The sequence below is a fragment of the Orcinus orca genome, chromosome 5 (assembly GCF_937001465.1).
Source record: "Orcinus orca chromosome 5, mOrcOrc1.1, whole genome shotgun sequence".
Lineage (NCBI taxonomy): Eukaryota > Metazoa > Chordata > Mammalia > Artiodactyla > Delphinidae > Orcinus > Orcinus orca.
The window spans coordinates 90,107,125-90,128,901 of record NC_064563.1 but is presented as its reverse complement, the minus strand read 5'-3'; the positions used below and the strand labels follow the sequence as shown (position 1 = coordinate 90,128,901).

The window sequence follows — 21,777 nt, the reverse complement described above, 5'->3', positions numbered from 1 at the left end:
CTCCAGAAAAAAAATCCGTAACTTTCCTTACGAGGTCTGAGTTGCCCACTAAGAACCCATTGTCACATGGTTGAATCCATTTTATTCAATGTCCCACTCTCTATCTGCCTGCCTGCTAGGAAACTTCCTTCCTGTCTCATTGAGGCTCACAGTGACTCCATGGATCTTAAAATCAGCTTGGGTCTTTGATAATATTTGTGGCCTGAATCTACTTTCACAAGAACCTGTAGGTGTATCCTTCTAATGACTTGGGCTTGTCTTGAAGTTCCAAAACCCAGTCTTTGCTAAATCTGGAATAACAACCTGATCCTGTCAGCCTAAAGCCACAGTCATGATAATCAAAGCCACTTCTCTTTTAGGTTGTGGGACATGGACCCAGAATAATGATATAGTAGCAGTGGTAGGCACAGAGCTGGATCACACTTCAGCAAATCTCCTGAGAACAGCATCCTCTGGCCAGATCCACTCCTAAAATTTGCTGAATAAAGTCCCCAGGAAAGAGTTCTAGAGTTAAAGACCAGGATACTTATTCAGAAAGGTAGAATATCAGGTCCATGAGATGGGAAACTTCCTTCCTACTCACTGCCATCTCCCAATGTCTAGTCCAGGGGTTGGCACTTAGTATTTGTTCAATAATACTTGCATGCACGAATAAAAAGAATATCTGAAAGAGTTATAAGTTTGAAAAAGAAAATATAAAACATGAAGTATAACAAAGGAATTTAATTTCTTTTATTTCAAGAAGAGAAAAAATTAAGAGAAATTTACATTAAAAGAGTTGAAGGACTTAATTAGACAGGGACTATAAGGAGCAGTATTAAATAGTATAAACAATTTGATACAGACTGCTGCCTCGGTTCAAATCCTGGCTTTGACGTTTACCAGCTATGTCGATGTGGCAAGTTAGTTTGTCTCTCTAAGCCTCAATTTTCTTATCTGTAAGATGGGAATAATAATAATACCTGCCTAATGGAACTGTTGTGGAAGTTACATGAGTTAATTTATGGAAATGATATAGTACCCTGGCTACAGAGTCAGCCCCCATCATCGTTAGCCCTTATTAAGAGTAATATAATACTATTATAATCTTGTGTGCCAACACCAGTTGTTTGCTGATGGCTTCCTAGAGGGCTGTGTGGAAGAGTGTATCCACTGAGCACCTAAGCTTGGAGGGAAAAAAGTGTTATGTCTGCTCTGGAAGCAACTTGAAGGAGTAGTTGATCACATGCCATATATTTGCAATTCTTGATCTGGCCTGTACATTTCTCAAACATGGAGACTGTGCTTATTCATCTCTGTAACCCCAGTACCTGGCAAAGTATTTGACACATACTGGTTCTGTCAGTAAATCTTTTTTCAAGTGTTCAACCTTGTCATTGGCTGGCTAATATCTTTTCTCTGCTGTAATTCCATATGATGGATCATTGCATTGATAACATTATAGTCGCATAGTAAATACTGGAGCAAACTCTGGTCTCAGTCAAGTGGTGGTGGTATATTAAGAATGAACACAGGCTCCATCAAAAATGTTCCACATTCCATAAAGTCAGTACATTCCAAGAGGGATTAATGCTATACCAGGATTCCCCCACATGGTACCACATGTGGACATTCTGTTGATTTATGTGTGTCTCTCTCTTCAAAAGTCCTTTTTTCAACCTCATTTAAAATCTTATATAAAAATTTTTTGAGAGTATTGCGGTCTTGTAGCAATAATCTGGCAACGACTCACCTCCATTTCACAATTAAATACTGTAAAAAGCAACACCCGGATCGTGCCAATAAATTCCTCAGCTGTCTTCTCTATGACTTGTTGAAATAGCAGTGGCTTTTTCTATCATCAGCACATAGATAATTGAAGACTCAGCAAGCAGTCCAATTTTTAAAATATTATACAGCACCAGAATAATAGAGCAGAACTCAAGTTACTTTGGTTTTTATCTCTAAATATAAATTTCAGATTACTTCAAAACATACAAGTATTCCTAACATACTACTAGGGTTATAGAAGGAAGAATAATCCTAATAAGAAGTCCTAGGAAAGAGAGAGTGTATTTAGAAATGAGATGGTGTTCAGTAAACAAAGGTCAAAGTGAATTGGGATAACACCATGGCTTTGGATTAATGTGAGGATTGCTCTTAGTCTTCTCAGAGAAGAATGGATTACCTACAAGTCTGGACTGCCATGCTTAGGATTCAGCAGGGACAGCTGGTTACATATTCAGGATAGGGCAGGTAGGGTAGGTCTAGGGACCTAAGCTCTGGAATTGTGACAATGGGGAAGGATAGGAATAGGATGAAAGAGGAGGGCTAGCCCAGTTGCAGTTGATGAAAGGAGGTGGGCTATAACAGATAAGGGATGAATATTCACACAGAAAGTCAGCAACTCTTAGTCTTGTAACCGAGTAATCGTCTTCACACAGCACCACCTTCTTGGGAAAAATTTGTACTCAGAAAATAAAAAATTTTGATCAGAGGGTTTATGAGGTTAAGCACAAAATTAGCATGAAGTCACTGATTGGGACTTACTAAGGTGTATCTCTTATTTCACAGTAGCATATCTATTTTTAAGAACTATTTAATTCAGAAATATTTAGATAAAGGATATGTTGATAAAACTAATAAAACTCTACAACTGCTGGTGAAAGCAGATTTTTAAAAATCCTGGGTGATATAGCTGTTTAACCTGTCCTCTTCAGCAATCTAGAACAAAATAACATAAATTCTAGCTTCAAAGAACAGAGAATTATTACTCTTTGAAAGACAGAGAAATTCTGAAAACAAAACAAAACAAAACAAACCTCTCATGGCTTTCATCTAGATCCAGAGGAAGTATGAGGGTCCCTAACTATGAGAAAGACCAGTCTTTTTCAAGAAGAAATAGAACCATTTGAGTTAAAGTCAGATGAGGCTACAGCATAGAATAGTCCTGCCCTGGATACCCTACTTAAAATTGCAAACACCCCTACCCTGGAACTTCCAGTCCTCTTCACTTTGCTCTATTTGTTTTTTCCCATAGCACCGACCTCCTTCTAACAGACTATATTTACTTTTTATTGTTTGTCTCACCTCACCAGAATGTAAGCTCTCGAAGGGGTAAGGATTTTTTGCCAGTTTTGTTCACTGATGTAACTCAGTTTCCTAGAACAGTGCCTACCTAGTACAGGGTAGATGATAAATAAATATGCGTTGAATGTTTATTCAGTGAATCTTATGTAAACAGAACCAGAAGTATACCAAGTAAGGAAGGTCGCATCAGCATGTTAAGGGTATTAATGATTCAAACCAAGTTATGGGGAAATAGTGAAATATCTAACAGAGATGGACCAAGGGTTGAAACTCAGTGAGCCTCAGGTTTATGAGCTGCTCTGAAGCTTTGAAGCCAGAAGCAAGTCAGCATGAGTGGGTGTCCAGATGACTCCTGACCCTGGCAGACACCGTCAGCTACCTATCTGCTTTCCATTCCCCACCCTTAATTGCCATTGGAAACCCTGTTTTGTTTATAATGACATTATACACAACTGTGGATGGGGAACCATTAATGGGTCGAAGCCAACTATGACCATTCTTTTCCCTTTTTCTCAGCCTTTCCATCCAGGCCAGTGAGAACTTAACAGGAAGTCAACTAGGCATTTCTGAAAAATAAAAATGAGTTTTTCTGATAGAGACATAAATGGTTGCCATGGTTCTTCCCTCTTCTTCCTTCTTTTGAACAAAGGGCATAAGAAATGGACCTGCACAAGCCCATGTCATGTGTCTGAGCGACAGTCAAGAGAACTTCATGTTCATCGGCCTTTACCTCATAGACACTGAACCAACACTAACAAGTGTCTACCTCAGGATCTTTTATTAAGTAGGAATTACCCTATTTTTAAAGTCCATTCTACTGGTCATTTACCTGTTTATTCCCAGATTTACTTCACATCTTTCTCTGTAATTGATAGAAGATAAACTTTCTTGGCAGTTTATGTCCAACTAGGTATAGTCCATTGGCAGCATTAGCAAGAGACTGGAGATTGAGAGGAAAGGAGAAGCCAAGGAATTACTCCTTTTCCTTTGCTTCAGGCAGTATCTCCAGCATTGGCTGTGTCGCCTCCATATCTCAATTCCTGCTGACAACCCCTCTTCCATGGTCCCATCTTCCACCAAGCAGCCATCCTGTAGATCTGGCTCCATGTGGCAATGACTCCTATGCTCCAGTAAACATCATCTTCTTTTGTCCCTGCATCCCTGTGAGTGGTAATGTCTTCCGCTATAAGTAATCTTTGAGTTGCTACTCTTTGAGATAAGTTATTTAGCTTCAAAGCTTTTCCAGCCCCTTTGTAACTAGTTCCTTGTATTAAATTATTAATATTGAACTACCTAGCATGGACTGGGCTTTCCTGACTGATGTAGCACCTTAGCTGGATTTTCCTTTACTTGACAAGTCACTCTCTGAATTGATCCAAACCTTAAGAAATAATTAAAACTTCTTTACCTTGTGGACTGGTAGATTTGAGTAAAGTCCACCTTCCACCTTCCTTTTTAATATATATGAGAACCACACCAAGTTGTTGTCTTTACTCTGTCCCTGCCCATACTGAGGCCATAGTCACCCTGTAAACTTCATGGCCACTCTCTGCCTGAGATCTGAGGATTACTCCAAAATGTGATTTTCCCACACTATACTTGGAACATTCTTTCTTATTGATCTCCAACTCATTCCATTCCAATGGGTCTGTACCCTGATTCACCCTCTCTACCAAGCCTCTTAAGATTGATAACACACTTAGATTGTCCACATGTCTTCTCAAGATTTACTTCCCCAGCTGCTTCCTTGGGTATGCTTACCTTTAGCCATAAAGCAAATGATGTACTGCTCTGCATTCAACCAATGGTCTCTAGGAACCAAAAGCAGCCTGGGCCTAAGAACCTCTGGAAATAAACCCTGCAGAAAGATCCAAACTGTGTATGTGTATATGTGTGTGTGTGTGTGTGTGTGTGTGTGTGTGTGTGCGCGCGCGCGCGCATATGTAGTACAGAATGAATTTTAAAGTTCTTTCTGCTAACGGGTAGAGGGCAGGATGGAAATTTTGGAAAATAAACAAATTCATTATTTCAACCAATATATATTGAGCTATACTTTGTGCTTAGCCCTCTTCTGTATGTGAGGGATATGGCAGTCAACAAGGCAGGAAAAACCCTGTTCTCTGTCCTCCTAGAGCTGCTTCTGACTTTTCAGAATGGCATAGAGAGCCTACAGCCAGCAGAGTATGTCATTAAGGTCATTAAGGCAATGTTTTCACAAGACACACATCAAAGTCTTGATATCAAAAGGAATAACTTTTCATCCTATATGATTAGATTGTGTTGTCTTCCACCAAAATGAGTGCTCATGCTGGCAAGGAGTGCTTGCTTCTAGGGCAAAACAGCAAGAAAATAAACCAGCACTCAGGTGATAAGTACACCAAAATGAAACGGAGCACCCCCATTTTGCTCCTCTCATTGACTAGAATTCAAACCCTCCCCCTCGTATAGTCAGCAGTACCTGAGTTGAAGGGCATCAGCATACAGTCCAGGACTGAGACACCTAGAGCATGCTGAATGCAAGAAGGGTTTGGGCGGTGAGGAGAAGGGTGACAGAATCTCTTTCTTATCTAGGGAGAGTAGAACCATCAGAGGAGAGGGAGACACACACACACACAGAAAGACAGACAAAGACAGAGATGGGTCTGGTGGTAGCAAGAGAGATATTGTCTTCATGGAACTCCCTACTTTTGAATGCTTGAATGTGTCAGAAAAGCAGCTACATCTGAAAAGATGCTCTTTATGGTTTCATTTAGTACTAACACTCCACAATTCTAAGATCTAAAGCAAGATGGGAAAAAAGCCCTAAATTCATTATTTGGATTGTATCATATTTGATAAGGCTCAACACTTCTTAAGGAAGATGTAATGTATCTTTACTAGTGTTCATAAAGAAACAAAAAATGCACTCTAGTTTTCAAAAGCAGTAGTAAATTTCAATGTCTTATACTTCCCAAGAAAGATCTGAGTTTAGTCAACACTACTAGAAACTGGTGTCTATAATCAACATAAAATTTCCTTCTAAAAGCAAAAAGTAGTGTCTGCGTTAAACTGAAGTGAGCTCTTTGAAATATTCTAACAATACTAACTTAACTTTAATGATCTGGTTTAACTTTCACATCCACCCTATGAGGTAGATAAAATTTGAAATCCTATTCATAGGTGTGGAAATTGGGACTTGGAAAACCTGAGTAACCTGTTCAAAGTTACCTGGCCATTCAGTGACAGAGCCTGGATTGGAACTTGCACATCTTGGTTGCTGTCCATTTTTTCCACTATCCTGTAGTGCATCAGATAGACTAGAGGATTTCATAGTAACAAAGGAATAAGAAAAATCTTGAACTCAGCTTGCTTTAATAATCTTGAAGGAAGCTCCAAGTGTTCCAGGAGCTAATGCAAAGGCACTTGAAGATGGTCCCCACATGCATTCTGCCCTTTAGTGAGCTGATCAGGTGCAGCCTCATGGAACTAGTCTGAGAGAATGCTGAAGCGCTTTCAGTTTTCAGGGCCCTTGTTTCCAAGTTGTTTGCGTTAGGAGATAAGTAGCAACAAAACTATGCCTATCACTTCTTACAGAACCCTTACTCTCTTTTTTCACATCCCTTCATCCAGTTTCCAAAAGGAAATACAAGGGACTTTACCATCCTCACTCAGTGGCCCCATCACAGGGAGCCTTTGTAGTCCACAAGCATAATTGTCCTTGATCAGTTATTAGAACAGATCCAGTTTCCACATCTTTGTGAACACTGCTGCTGACTGCCTTATCAGAGGGGCAAGAATTAGGCGGCATAGCCCACAAGTTTATTTTTCTTAGTTAAGCCAGACAGCAGTCTGGGGCTGGGGTGGTGAGTGGAAGGAGGTAGAAGACCACATAGGAAAGGGGGGAGAGAGAGAGAATAGCTGCACTCAGCTCTAGGGGGCCTGGGTATTTTTGTTATTTTCTAATGCCTGTGAATTAATAGCCGTTAATGGAATTTTGAGTTCAGCTGATTCCAGCAGTGTTGAATCTACAATGAAGAAGATCAGTCCTATTCTAAATTCCCAAACTCCTACCTACAGTACATTTCCCCAAACCTTATCAGGGCCTCCAACAAAGTGATAAGTGCCACAGGTTAGATTGACAGGTTAGATTGGTTCACAAACATTAATGTGGAACTTGACAACAGTGGTTCTCAACTTGACTTGCATATAGGAATCTCTTGAGAGCTTTAAAAACTACTGATGCCCCAGATCCAGCCCCAGCAAGCATTTCTGATTTAGTTGAGTTCAGTAAGACTGGGGACAGAATTTTAAAACTCCTCCCAGGTTTTTTTAGTTGTAGACAAGACTGCAATCCCCCTGCTGTAGAACACCATATCTGAGGTCCAGACCCTCTGCCTGCATATCAGAGGATTCTGCAGGGCAGGGTTAGGTAGGGTGCCAGTGAACATAGTCTTGGCCATGTGAGGCCTTCTGCAGTTCCACAAATCCTCTTCTTTAAATGATGACTGGGGCTTGAAAATAGAAGTCCACCCTAGCATACCCACAAGCTATACTTTCCAGCAATACTGAACCTCACAGATTTGAGTCAAAACTGCAAAGACTAATCAAAGTCTCTCCATCCTGCCAACCAACAGGTAGAATTATTGGGCCAAGGAAGAACCCCTCTTGATCTTCTCTTTGCTTCCAGGACATGATTTTCAGTCAAACTAAACTTACACTTAACCCAAACATGAGAATACATCTTCTGCCCCATAATTCAGGTTGACCTGGAAGATATACTATCTATTCCCTTATTTTGTGCCAGCCACATGCATCTGACTCTCAGAGGAGTAGGAATGGGACAAGGACTTCAAATTTCTCAGAATTAGAAGTATATCCAATTCATCTTTAAAGGTTTGCTGAAATCATGCACGTAGCAAAGGGCCTATCATTTCTCCCTGTAGTGCCCTTAGGAATATGTGAGTAATAAATTTATTGCCCATGTTACATGGAAGTCCTTTGTGGACTTTTCCAGAGTCTCAAATCTAATCACAGTTAAGCCAGTAAAGGGATTACAGCCTTATCGGGAGTTTATTTTGCAAGGCTGCCACATAGCTCTGCCAGGATCCTGTTTTTCCCACTATGCTGAGCTCAAAGATCCCATTAAATAAAGTTGAACTCTTCAGTTATGCAGAAATATAAACAGGCTGCTCAGTGTGATTTGGAGTTATATTTTCACTTGGAAAAAGATAATGTTCAAATACTAAACAGTGTTGACCCCCATAACTCAAAAATCTGGATGTGATAGAAGAAATTCTAAAATTTCTCCAGTGAAAAAAAGGCACTACATATTCAAAACACAGGCATACACACACACACACACACACACACACACACACAGGCTTTGCCATTTTCTGTATCCTAGCCATGGAGTCTACTTGATAATCGATGGCTGAAGAGTTTCTCAGTGGATAAACCATTAAGGACAGCATATACCCATTCATAGCATGGGACAAACCCAATAGAAAACTTTGTAGAATCAAGTCTAAACCATTTGTCTGATACACAGCTAGTTCAGCCTAATCTGAGCATATGGTATTTTGTAGGCTTAGTAACAGTGTAGCTTGAGAAAGATAGTACAGATAGGGTTGGACATCTCTACTATGTAGGTTTCTGTAGACTAAAAATCTAATACTTGGTCCTAGGTAAGCCAAACTAGTAGAATAAAAGGTCCCTGTCCATATACAATTAGATCCAATCGACCACTTTAACCATAACAAATAATTCCCATTTCTATGTAAAATTGTGAACTGAAATGCCAAGGAGTAAATCTGTACACTATCTTTCTACTGACAGATAGGAATTCGAGCCACATCTCCTCAGGTGCATTTCTGACAGTGCAATGATGAGTGATTTAGGAGGAGATGATGGAAATGAAAGAGGGTTATGGGATTTACTCTTCTGAAAGGACATTGATAACCCTATTCCACATTGCATTTTTGTTCACTCACGTTATGGCTATAAAAGCAGCACGGTTGAGCCTCTGGCTATAACTGCCACATAACTGAAGAGATTGTATTTTCCAAAATGGCTGCAAAAATATCTCCCATCCTTCCTACTCTTCTACTATGTGGTATTGCCACTCCCCACATCAAGAGGAGAGTCTAGTTCCCTTTTGTTTGAATCTGAGCAGGGCTTGTGGCTGCTTCTACTGGTAAAGTATGGCAGAAGTGATGCTGTATAACTTCCAAGACTGGGTTATACAAGGCAATGTAGCTTTTGTCTTGTTCACCAGCACACTTCCACTTGGAGCCTGGAACTGCCAAGTAAGAAGTTCACCTACCATGAGTTCACCATGCTGTCAGGAAGCCAAACCACATGAAGGCCATAAGAAGGTGCTGCATTCAACAGCCCCAGTGGCATTCTCAGCAAACCGTCATTACCAGCTGCCAAACCTATGAGTGCATCCTCTTGATCATCCAGCCCAGTCTAACCTTCAGATGACAGCAGCCCCAGTGAATCTGATTCCATCTGCCTGAGAGACCCCAAGCCAGAACCATCCAGCCAAGCTCCTCCAAAATTCCTGATGCAAAAGATAACGAGTAAAACAAAATGGCTGTTTTAAGCCACTAAGTTTGGGGGTAATTTGTTATGCAGCAATAGTAGCCAAAACAGAATTATTTCAGAGTTAACCTTTACTTCCTACTATTCAGACTGCTTCAGAATCTAAGAAAATCAGAAGTTTCTGACCACCTTCAGGAAAGGAGTATCTTTTCTGAGGCACTTGACCTTGAACTTTCTAGCACTCTGGAGTTCCTAGAATTTGCTAACAGCTAATGGCCTTGACAAGCAGTCATGTAATGTAATCAGGCAGAGAAGATTATATTTACAAGAACTCTTCTAAGAAAAATTGTTCCATATATTTAGGAAAATACACTTTGATCAACTCATGGTAGAAACGAGATGAGAGTAGGGTGGAGTGAGACATTCTGTTCATGTTCAAGTAGTAATAAATAGTTGCTAAATTTTCTTCTAAGGGGGAAGGTTGCTATTCATAGCAGACCCTTTTGCTTTGTTGAATACCTAGCTGAGTAGTGATTGCAAGTTTAGGAAAAGAACTGAATAACTCAGCAAAATAGAGGAAACTGGACCATGTTTAGGAAAAGTGAAAAGGAGAACACCCTGTTTGCTCAGTAGCCGAAATGAGAACTTTGGGGAACAGAGATATTCAACAATATTTTGAAAGAGTCTGCTATTGAATGTGTAAGGGAAACTTTATCCTCTGTCATTCTTACCAGAATTTCAGTAAATATTACATTGCTTAATCATTCTCTTATTGCAAGTGGTTTAGAGAAATATGGAAATATTGAGGTTATCAAGATTAAAAAAGACTACATATAAGGACCAGCAGATATCTAGGTTACCCACATACTGGTAAAAATATAGCAGGGACAAAACATTTTTTTGAAAAGGGAAAGAAAACTGCCAAAATAGTTAAGCTATCACCCAGTCATGGAAAGCCCATTTTAAAGGAAGAGTTTTATACACACACTGTACCCTAAAGACTGAGAGAGAGAACAGGCACACTCAGCGCTCAGGCACATTCTTAAGCACTGATTTTTTTTTTTTCGGTATGCAGGCCTCTCACCATTGTGGCCTCTCCCGTTGTGGAGCACAGGCTCCGGACGCGCAGGCTTAGCGGCCATGGCTCACGGGCCCAGCTGCTCCTCGGCATGTGGGATCTTCCCGGACCGGGGCACGAACCCGTGTCCCCTGCATCGGCAGGCGGACTCTCAACCACTGCGCCACAGGGAAGCCCTTAAGCACTGATTTTTATTTTCTTCCCCTGATGCTAATGGTTGTTTTGTTTTAAAGGAGAAGAAACTTGTGGGAAAAGTTGGTCTGTGGATATACAGAAAGGGTCATATCCCAGAGTCCCATAAAAATGGCCCAATGTTTTTACCAACTCTTGTTATCTCTTTCAACCCTTTCAAAATTTTGTTTATTGGTCCCGCTTTTGAGGAATAAGCTCTAATGTGATTCTGATCTGACGAACAAATATACACTAACTTGTTCATAACTGGTAATAAGTGAATGTAGTTTATGTATTTAGCTCCCTGGGTCATTTGCATTTATAACCTATGTGAACTTTACCCCACAATCTTGCGTATGAGAAAAGAGTACCATTTTTTCACTTTCTTCAAATTAAATCCAAGTTTGAGCCTCTTTCCTCCTGCAGTTGTAGAAAAATTCGACTTCTATCATTATTGGGATTGGTAGAGAGAAGTCTTCTCCTTCTTAGATTCCATCTATAATCTAGGAACCTGATGTGGTTCCTGAAAATAGATGGAAAAGTCACCGGCCTTCAGTCCGTCCTACCTGCTGATACACATTGTACATATTTCATTGCTCTTTGGAGTCTGGTGGCTCCAAAATTTCCTCTGCTGTGTGTAGGTAGAGAGAATGTACCTAAGGCAGGGGCCCTGTGCTAGTGTCCAGCCTCCTTAGGTGCAGCTTTCCTGCCTCCCACCTGTGGGAGGTGCGGGTGCGGGATTCCCAACACAGAGTTCCATTCTCTCCAATTTTGAGGAGTCTTCCTTCTGAAAGGACACTCACTTCTCTCCATTTCCCTAGTATACTGTCAGCCCTCTGTATCCACATGTTCCTTTTTTGTGGATTCAACCAATTGCAGATGGAAAATACTTGAAAAAAAATCCCGAAAGTTCTAAAAAGCAAAACTTGAATTTGCTGCACCAGCAAATATTTACATAGCATTTATATTTTATTACATATTATAAGTAATCTAGAGGTGATTTTTAAAAAATACGGGAGAATGTGCATAGGTTACATGCAAATACTCCGCCATTTTATATAAGGGACCTGAACATCCACAGATGTTAGTATCTAGTTGCAGGTCCTGGAGCCAATCCCCCACAGATACTGAGGGATGACTGTAATCCTCTCAAGGAGATCAGCCCTTGGGGACATAAAATCTGGAAAGAGCCAATGTCTATAGTCAGTTTTATTTCCTGAACCCACAACACAATCCTCCCCTGAAGCAAGGGAGAGACTCAGAGGGCAAAGCTACCTTCCTGGGAAAGTTATAGAAAAACATACCGCAAAAGGAGAACACAAAGTAATGTTTCAACAGAACACTCAAACATGTATTCGACAAGATACTTCAGAAGGAGTAATATTTTTACCCAAAGGCATGGGACTTTTAAAATGGGTCCTTTAGCACTCTTCAGGTCTGGGAAAGGTCCCTCTCCAGAAAGGCTCTGCCCAAGCACAAAGAATTTGAGGAAATTCTGAGTTTAGGGGCCTTGGGTGCAGCCCTGAATCACCTCTGGGCAGTAAACATCAGGAAGACATTTTCCAGCTCCAGCCTCCACCTCCAGGAGAATGTCAGCAATAATTCTGGGTGTGTTACCCAAAGGCAGGCCTTGCCCTAACTGACTCCTGCCAGAAGCAGCTGCCTTTGGAAACAGCAGAAATAGCTTTCTGTGTTAGGAGGAAGCAATAGGAACCCTGGTGTTGAGCAGACCTCACACTTCCTTCTTACCACTAGTTTACAGGCAGCATGGTGTAGGGAAAATGAGGTCAAGGAGCTGTCGCCCTCTCTATAGGCCTGGGTGACTAGGGAGATGATCTTCAGAAACAGATTCCTTGATCACTTCCCATGGTACCCATAAGACTTTGACTCTGACACATGACTTCAGAGGGGGTCTGCTGAAACCCCCTGTTAACCTTCTAAGAATGGCAAACTTAGAAGTCCAAAAGGATATAGATTTTCATATCCAAAATAAGAGGTATTATAGCAAAGCACAGGTTACATTTCCATAGGACATTTTTTTTTTTTTTTTTTTTTTTTTTGCATTTCACTTAGATCAAGAAAAATCAAATCCCATAACTGCTGGGTGGGTGACTCACAGACCGGAGAACACTTATACCACAGAAGTCCACCCACTGGAGTGAAGGTTCTGAGCCCCATGTCAGGCTTCCCAACCTGGGGGTGGGGCAATGGGAGGAGGAATTCCTAGAGAATCAGACTTCAAAGGCTAGTGGGATTTGATTGCAGGACTTTGAACGGACTGGGGGAAACAGAGACTCCACTCGTGGAGGACACACACAAAGTAGTGTGTGCATTGGGACGCAGGAGAAAAAGCAGTGACCCCAGGGGAGACTGAAGCAGACCTACCTGCTAGTGTTGGAGTGTCTCCTGCAGAGGCAGGGGGTGGCTGTGGTTCACCGTGAGGACAAGGAAACTGGCAGCAGAGCTTCTGGGAAGTACTCCTTGGCATGAGCCCTCCCAGAGTCTGCCATTAGCCCCACCAAACAGCCCAGGTAAGCTCCAATGTTGGGTTCCCTCAGGCCAAAGAACCAACAGAGAGGGAACCCAGCCCCACCCATCAGCAGTAAAGCAGTTTAAAGTTTTATTGAGCTCTTCCCACCAGAGCAACACCCAACTCTACCTACCACCAGTCCCTCCCATCAGAAAACTTGCACAAGCCTCTTAGATAGCCTCATCCAACAGAGGGCAGACAGCAGAAGCAAGAACTACAGTCCTGCAGCCTGTGGAACAAAAAACACATTCACAGAAAGATAGACAAGATGAAAAGGCAGAGGGCTATGTACCAGATGCAGGAACAAGATAAAACCCTAGAAAATCAACTAAATGAAGTGGAGATAGGCAACCTTCCAGAAAAAGAATTCAGAATAATGATAGTGAAGATGATCCAGGACCTCGGAAAAAGAATGGAGGCAAAGATCGAGAAGATGAAAGAAATGTTCAACAAAGACCTAGAAGAATTAAAGAACAAACAGAGATGAACAATACAATAACTGAAATGAAAACTACACTAGAAGGAACCAATAGCAGAATAACTGAGGCAGAAGAACGGATAAGTGACCTGGAAGACAGAATGGTGGAATTCACTGCTGTGGAACAGAATAAAGAAAAAAGAATGGAAAGAAATGAAGACAGCCTAAGAGACCTCTGCAACAATGTTAAACGCAACAACATTCACATTATCAGGCTCCGAAAAGGAGAAGAGAGAAAGGATCCGAGAAAATATTTGAAGAGATTATAGTCGAAAACTTCCCTAACATGGGAAAGGAAATAGCCACCCAAGTCCAGGAAGTGCAGAGAGTCCCATACAGGATAAAGCCAAGGGGAAACATGCTGAGACACATAGTAATCAAATTGGCAAAAGTTAAAGACAAAGAAAAATTATTGAAAACAGCAAGGGAAAAACGACAAATAACATACAAGGGAACTCCCATAATGTTAACAGCTGGTTTCTCAGCAGAAACTCTACAAACCAGAAGGGAGTGGCATGGTATACTTAAAGTGATGAAAGGGAAGAACCTACAACCAATATTACTCTACCCAGCAAGGATCTCACTCAGATTCTATGGAAAAATCAAAAGCTTTACAGACAAGCATAAGCTAAGAGAATTCAGCACCACCAAACCAGCTCTACAACAAATGCTAAAGGAACGTCTCTAAGTGGGAAACATAAGAGAACAAAAGGACCTACAAAAACAAACCCAAAACAAATAAGAAAATGGTCGTAGGAACATACATATTGATGATTACCTTAAGCGTGAATGTATTAAGTGCTCCAACCAAAAGACACAGGCTTGCTGAATGGATACAAAAACAAGACGCATATATGTGCTGTCTGCAAGAGACCCACTTCAGACCTAGGGACACATACAGACTGAAAGGGAGGGGATGGAAAAAGATATTCCATGCAAATGGAAATCAAAAGAAAGCTGGAGTAGCAATACTCATATCAGATAAAATAGACTTTAAAATAAAGAATGTTACAAGAGACAAGGAAGGGCACTACATAATGATCAAGGGATCAATCCAAGAAGAATATGTAACAATTATAAATATATATGCACCCAACATAGGAGCACGTCAATCCATAAGGCAACTGCTAATAGCTATAAAAGAGGAAATCGACAGTAACACAATAATAGTGGGGGACTTTAACACCTCACTTAGACCAATGGACAGATCATCCAAAATGAAAATAAATAAGGAAACAGAAGATTTAAATGACACAATAGACCAGATAGATTTAATAGATATTTATAGGACATTCCATCCAAAAACAGCAGATTACACTTTCTTCTCAAGTGCGCATGGAACACTCTCCAGGATAGATCACATCTTGGGCCACAAATAAAGCCTCAGTAAATTTATGAAAATTGAAATCATATCAAGCATCTCTTCTGACCACAATGCTATGAGATTAGAAATGAATTACAGGGAAATAAAAGTAAAAAACACAAACACATGGACGCTAAACAATACATTACTAAATAACCAAGAGATCACAGAAGAAATCAAAGATGAAATCAAAAAATACATAGAGACAAATGAAAATGAAAACACGATGATCCAAAACCTATGGGATGCAGCAAAAGCAGTTCTAAGAGGGAAGTTTATAGCTACATAAGCCTACCCCAAGAAAGAAGAAAAATCTCAAATAAACAATCTTACCTTACACCTAAAGGAATTAGAGGAAGAAGAACAAACAAAACCCAAAGTTAGCAGAAGGAAATAAAGATCAGAGCAGAAATAAATGAAATAGAAACAAAGAAAACAATAGCAAAGATCAATAAAACTAAAAGCTGGTTCTTTGAGAAGATAAACAAAATTTATAAGCCATTAGCCAGACTCATCAAGAAAAAGAGAGAGAGGACCCAAATCAATAAAATGAGAAATGAAAAAAGAGAAGTTACAACAGACACCACAGAAATACAAAGCATCCTAACAGACTACTACGAGCAACTCTATGCCAATAAAATGGACCACCTGGAAGAAATGGACAAATTCTTAGAAAGGTATAAACTTCCAAGACTGAACCAGGAAGAAATTGAAAATATGAACAATCACAAGTAATGAAATTGAAACTGTGATTAAAATTTTTCCAACAAAGTCCAGGACCAGATGGCTTCACAGGTGAATTCCATCAAACATTTAGAGAAGAGCTAACACCCATCCTTCTCAAACTCTTCCAAAAGATGGCAGAGGAAGGAACACTCCCAAACTCATTCTATGAGGCCACCATCACCCTGATACCAAAACCAGACAAAGATACTACAAAAAAAGAAAATTACAGACCAATATCACTGATGAATATAGATGCAAAAATCCTCAACAAAATACTAGCAAACAGAATCCAACAGCACATTAAAAGGATCATACACCATGATCAAGTGGGATTTATACCTGGATTGCAAGGATTCTTCAATATATGCAAATCAATCAATGTGATACACCATATTAACAAATTGAAGAATAAAAACCATATGATCATCTCAATAGATGCAGAAAAAGCTTTTGACAAAATTCAACACCCATTTATGATAAAGACTCTCCAGAAAATGGGCACAGAGGGAAGCTACCTCAACATAATAAAGGCCATATACAACAAACCTACAGCAAACATCATTCTCAATGGTGAAAAACTGAAAGCATTTCCTCTAAGATCAGGAACAAGACAAGGATGTCCACTCTCACCTCTGTTATTCAACATAGTTTTCAAAGTCCTAGCCACGGCAATCAAAGATAAAGAAGTAAAAGGAATACAAATGGGAAAAGAAGAAGTAAAATTGTCACTGTTTGCAGATGACATGATAGTATACACAGAGAATCCTAAAGATGCCACCAGAAAACTACTAGAGCTAATCAATGAATTTGGTAAATTTTCAGGATACAAAATTAATGCACAGAAGTCTCTTGCATTCCTATACACTAATGATGAAAAATCTGGAAGAGAAATTCAGGAAACGCTTCCGTTTACCATTGCAACAACAAGAATAAAATACCTAGGAATAAACCTACTTAGGGAGACAAAAGACCTGTATGCAGGAAACTATAAGATACTGATGAAAGAAATTAAAGGTGATACCAACAGATGGAGAGATAAACCATGTTCTTGGATTGGAAGAATCAATATTGTGAAAATGACTATACTACCCAAAGCAATGTACAGATTCAATGCAATCCCTGTCATCCCAATGGCATTTTTTACAGAACTAGAACAAAAAATCTTAAAATTTGTGTGGAGACACAAAAGACCCCGAATAGCCAAAGCAGCTTTGAGGGAAAAAATGGAGCTGGAGGAATCAGACTCCCTGACTTCAGACTATAGTATAAAGCTACAATAATCAAGGCCATATGGTACTGGCACAAAAACAGAAACACGGATCAATGGAACAAGATACAAAACCCAGAGATAAACCCACGCACCTATGGTCAACTAATCTATGACAAAGGAGGCAAGGATATACAATGGAGAAAAGACAGTCTCTTCAATAAGTGGTGCTGGGAAAACTGGACAGCTACATGTAAAAGAATGAAATTAGAACACTCCCTAACACCAAACACAAAAACAAACTCAAAATGGATTAGAGACCTAAATGTAAGACTGGACACTGTAAAACTCTTAGAGGAAAACATAGGAAGAAACTCTTTGACATAAATCACAGCAAGATCTTTTTTGATCCACCTCTTAGAATAATGGAAATATAAACAAATGGGACCTAATGAAACTTCAAAGCTTTTGCACAGCAAAGGAAACCATAAACAAGGCGAAAAGAAAACCCTCTGAATGGGAGAAAATATTTGCAAACGAATCAATGAACAAAGAATTAATCTCCAAAATATATAAACACCTCATGCAGCTCAATATTCAAAAAACAAAACTGAATCCAAAAATGGGCAGAAGACCTAAATAGACATTTCTCCAAAGAAGACATACAGATGACCAAGAAGCACATGAAAAGCTGCTCAACATCACTAATTATTAGAGAAATGCAAATCAAAACTACAATGAGGTATCACCTCACACCAGTTAGAATGGGCATCATCAGAAAATCTACAAACATCATATGCTGGAGAGGGTGTGTAGAAAAGGGAATCCTCTTGCACTGTTGGTGGGAATGTAAATTGATACAGCCGCTATGGAGAACAGTATGGAGATTCCTTAAAAAACTAAAAATAGAATTACCATATGATCCAGCAATTCCACTACTGGGCATATACCCAGAGAAAACCATAATTCAAAAAGACACATGTACCCCAATGTTCATTGCAGCAGTATTTACAGTAGCCAGGTCATGGAAGCAACCTAAATGCCCATCGACAGATGAATGGATAAAGAAGATGTGGTATATATATACAATGGAATATTACTCAGCCATAAAAAGGAATGAAATTGGGTCATTTTTTGCGACGTGGATGGATCTAGAGACTGTCATACAGAGTGAAGTAAGTCAGAAAGAGAAAAACAAATATTGTATGTTAATGCATATATGTGGAACCTAGAAAAATGGTACAGATGAACCGGTTTGCAGGGCAGAATTTGAAACACAGATGTAGAGAACAAATGTTTGGACACCAAGGGGGGAAAGCAGCGGGGCGTGTTGGTGGTGGTGTGATGAATTGGACGATTGGGATTGACATGTATACACTGGTGTAGATAAAATTGATGGCTAATAAGAATCTGCTGTATAAAAAAAGAAAATAAAATTCAAAAATCCAAGAAAAACAAGAAAACAGCAACCCACACCCTTAGTCTCTTGCTTCTTATTTCTTTTAGTAGCCTTACTTTGCAGATAAGGTAAACTGAGGCTCAGAGAGATTAACTGACTCTTTTCAGGTCCCACAGGTAGTAAATTGTATAATTCAGGATTAAAAGCTGACATTTCTGGTTGACTTGACCCATTTGTGGCCTTTTTGGATATATATTTCAGTAAAACATTTTTAGGTTTATTTGTTATTTTAAGATAGATACTTGAAGAAGACTGGAACTTCTTAAAATTAAGAGAGGCTGCATCCCTGTTAGGAAAACCAAACTTGTCTTTATTAAATTCTAAGCAAATTATCTGTCTCTGGCAGACACCAGTAGATCACAGATGGCAAGAGAAGTCTAAAGAAGTCTCCTAATTATTTTACAAAGAATTGCTTTCTGTTTATGAGCTGTTAGCTCAATTTAAGCATTAGTGCGTTACACTGGGGGTGTTTGTGTATGTGTGTATGTGTTAGAGGTGTCCATGGGGTAAACAAATAAGCTTAATATAGAGCTGGGTAAAGCCAAAGAAAAAGCACATTGTATACAACAGAACAACTAGAGTGTTCTGTAGCTTTGAAAAACATTGTGGCCAAACAAAGTGTTCTGCCAGGGGAAACATGGGTTAGCGTTCCATCATCTTAGTATGAGCAGGTTATTTTCAGGTTCTATTGGCCTTCAAGATCCAGCCTAATAAACTCTGTTCTTGTGTACCCGTGTTGTATAACAAAACTAACAGTTCATTTGGGGTGCTGAGAGGGGAGGAGCTTTTTAATTCCTTTCACAGAAGTGTACATTTTTCAGAAAAATTCTTAGTCCTGAACAAGTGCCTCTAAAGAGGGAAATAAGAGGTATGTTTCCTTTTGAGAAGTTATAGTATCCTTAAAGCACTTTTTTCAGTTGATTGAGGGTTTCATTAGAACGAAATAATAGTAACCACCGTTAACTGAATGCTTACTATGCACAAGCACCATATAGACATGATCTCATTTAATCGCCAAGGAAGTCTCAGTGTATAGGCAGCATTTGTCACGCATTTGGACACAGAAACTGGGGTTCAGAGATTTTAAATAATTTGCTTTAAATAACCTTGTGAAAAGTGATGGAGCTTTCTGACCTCAGCTTGAGCCCTAACCACTACCCTATACTGCCTCCAGCTTGACACTAGGGAAGGGATAAATTATCCACACAGGAGAGGTGGGCTTTGGCACTAGATGACCAAGGACCAAGCTGTGATCAGCCATCCCTCCAGATTAGAGGACAACTGTAATCCTAATCTTTGCTTTGAAGGGAACTGTTTTCCGTAAGCAGTCTGTATTTTTTCAGCTTTCTGCTGGGTACTTTAGAGGAAAAAAAAGATACTAAAATTTAATTGCTTTACAGAAAACACCTCTTTTTTCATCTCTTGGGGCCATGAAAAAAAAAGCCACATAAAATTAGATCATATGCAAGAACTTCTTCTGAGCTAATCATGTAAAGATTATTCTGTCCTAAAGAAAAATTACATTGAAGTTCAAATGTGTCTAAAATGAAAGTATCTACAGAAACTTTGCTACAAGTGACATTGATGGCTTTAAATCACAGTGGTCTTCACAGAAAGCTCATTTGAATGTTGAAAAGTAAAAATGGTGGCACCACAAATTGTGAAATTGTGATTAATTTGTCTACTTGGCATTAACATGGATAAATATTGTGGACATAATGAGAAGCAAAACAGAAATTGTAGAAGAATACATAAATATAAGTCCATTTATATAAAATGTAAAATATGTAAAATTAAATAATATATTTTATAAGGATACATACATATGTGGAAGCTACTGTGAATTTCATGACAATGATACACCCCAAATTCAGGACAGTGGTTATCTCTGGAGGGAAGAGAAGGAGGTGAAATCTGAATAGGACACAAAGAGAGCATTAACTGGGTTTGTCAAGTTTATTTCTCAAGCTAGGAGATGACTGAGGTGTTTCCCTTTTACTGTTTACATCTTCTGGTTTTTTGAAACATTTCATGATTTTTAAAAATTTCCCTGAGATCAACATGGCCCCTCCAAGTGAACAAAGCAAAGGTGTGCCCATCATTGGAATGCATTGCCTTCTTTTGACCTGAGAACTTATATCTCAGATGAGACAATGAAGACAACTCACAGGATTCCATTCTGGAAGAATGTGAATCTGTCCTAAATCTGAAACCTGGACCCTCTTCAGCAACACTCAGAAACTCACTATTGTGGATTCCATGCCTTTGCCCTCAGTCCTGGGAGCTGGTGGAGAAGGGGCACTGATATTCAAAGAGGGAGATAGATTTGGATTTCAATTCTAGCCTTGCCACTTTCTAGCCTTGATTTCTTCATCTGTAAAATGGACCTAATAAGACAAACCTCCTCACTGGATTTTTATACGGGTGGAATTAGTTACCACATGCAAAGTGTTTTTGGCATGCAAAAAAACACTCATAAATAATGTGGCCATGGTTTATATAAATCACCAGTCTAGGATTCTTTTTCTAGCTCTTAACTTTCTCCCAGCTGTCTGACATTTTCAAATTTGCCCTGTAACTGAATGTTTTCATTCAAATCACTTTCCCAAGACTCATGGTAACATGCATCCTAATTCATTGTTTGGATAGTCCACTTTCCAGTTACTTCTGAACTTTAAAAAAAAAGAAATAAAAATGTTCTACTTATTCATGTTTCTGTCGTTTTTAAAAGTACTAGTTGAGGTCATGAGACCATTACCTCAGAGTGCTCAGACATTATTAAAACAAATTACACTGGGTCACTGTGAGGAGAGCCCTAACAGTCATTCTGACAAAGGAGGCTGGGAGGCCCCTTGAGGAGGAGTGAAAGAATGGATATTTTGTTGACTCACACATGACATTATTTAGAAATAGCTCTTTTTGCTAATATGACCAGATGTCTCCCAGCCATATATAAAAACATTCTAACCTACACTGATTTGCTTAAGAAGTGTCCACAACAAGGTAGTTAACAAGACCGAAGAGCCTTTGTCTATTTAGGGGTAAACTTTGTTCAAGGATTGCATCATCTGCTGATGAGAGCTCTTCCTTGGGAGTACTAGAACCCTAATGTTAATGGGAAAAGTACTTACTTGAGCCAGAGATTAGAGGTTTGAAATTTTACTCTACCACTTC

General features: G+C 39.5%; 1 long non-coding RNA gene across 1 annotated transcript in view; it reads right to left on the bottom strand.

Moving 5' to 3' along the window:
• LOC117202246 (uncharacterized) overlaps positions 1–13,897 on the bottom strand; it is a 56,901-nt gene extending 43,004 nt beyond the window's left edge. The window contains exon 1 of the long non-coding RNA XR_007477593.1: positions 13,226–13,897. This is a non-coding gene — a long non-coding RNA (uncharacterized LOC117202246). The remainder of the gene's footprint in view (positions 1–13,225) is intronic.
• Positions 13,898–21,777: the final 7,880 nt, after the last annotated feature.